General features: G+C 52.3%; 1 protein-coding gene across 3 annotated transcripts in view; it reads right to left on the bottom strand.

Moving 5' to 3' along the window:
• The window catches only part of TMBIM6 (transmembrane BAX inhibitor motif containing 6), a 15,023-nt gene that overhangs the window by 12,893 nt on the left and 875 nt on the right, over positions 1–1,255 (bottom strand). The window lies entirely within an intron of this gene.

Raw genomic sequence — 1,255 nt, forward strand, 5'->3', positions numbered from 1 at the left:
GGGAAGAGGAGTAAAGGCAAGAAAAGGGGTACTAAGCCATGTTTCCTCGGGATGAATAGGAGGAGGAAACCCTGGATCCAAATTACGGATTGAATTTCCCAAGGATTCAATATGATGTCCCCACTGGAGGAAAACAGCACAAGAGAACTAAATGTCAACAGATTTCAGGCCATAGCAAAAGAGGATTAAAAGCGCACCAAAGACAATTGTTGTTGTTAGGTGCCAGGGAGTAGATTGTGACTCCTAGCGACTCCTAGGTGCAACGGAATGAAACACTGCCCAGTCCTGTGCCACCCTCACAATCATCATTTTGAGCCCACTGTTTCAGCCACCTGGTCAATCCAAAGACAACTAGGAATCAATTACACAAAAATGCGTGTTTTTAGAGTTTAAGAAAAGTGGCCATGCAACTCGGACCACCTTTCTTGAAATTCGATTCTTAAACGACACGTATAGTCGAAAGATATGCTACAAATAAGTATCAGTAAGTAACCAGAAGAGCCCATTCTCCAATAACCTTTGACCTTAAAATCTTGGTTATGTTTCTGGCCCGTCAGCTCCTCTACTGGGTTACAAGTTAACCACTATTGCGAGCAGAGTCTCAAGTTCACAGCGGCTGTTGTTTAGCCAGTGGAAGACAGGGAGTCCAGCAACCTGGCGCGGCAGGGGTGGCCATATTCCACAATCACCATCTCAAAATATCCAAGCCTACCTATTACCGGAGAGTAGGTTCAAAGGGAAAAAACAAAAACGCCTTTCCGGAGCCGCCTCTTGGGCAAGACGCCCACAAAGCTCGGGATGAGGCAGAGCAAGGCCACCTCACCTGTCCAAAGGTAACCAATCAGACCAGGGCGGACCGCCCGACGGCCTGAGAAGCCAGGCCAAGGCCCGGTCTCCTCTCACCTCACCGCCAACGCTGTGGGCTTCCGAGTAACGAAGGAGTCACCATGTCACAGACCAGTGTGACATCACCCGCCCCACTGTGACAGGCCAGCCTGCCCCGCCAGGCCCCCCCCTCGAGTCTCGGGGCTCACACCCAAAGGGCCCGCCAGAGATCAGCGCTCGGCTGGGACTGGGAGGGGGCGGGGGAGTGTGGGTCTGTGGGTGACAACAATCTCCTAAGGTTTCGCTTTCGGTCGCCTCGGAAGGAGTGGGCGGGGAACGTATCGGGAATTCAAGGGGGCCCAGCGTTTACACTAGGAGGAGGGCGAAGTACGAGGGGGCAAGCGGAACTGGAGGAAAGCAAGTCAAGAAC

This window comes from Echinops telfairi, unplaced genomic scaffold (genome assembly GCF_000313985.2).
Source record: "Echinops telfairi isolate 266 unplaced genomic scaffold, ASM31398v2 ScPeMD7_12;HRSCAF=54, whole genome shotgun sequence".
Classification (NCBI taxonomy): Eukaryota; Metazoa; Chordata; class Mammalia; order Afrosoricida; family Tenrecidae; genus Echinops; species Echinops telfairi.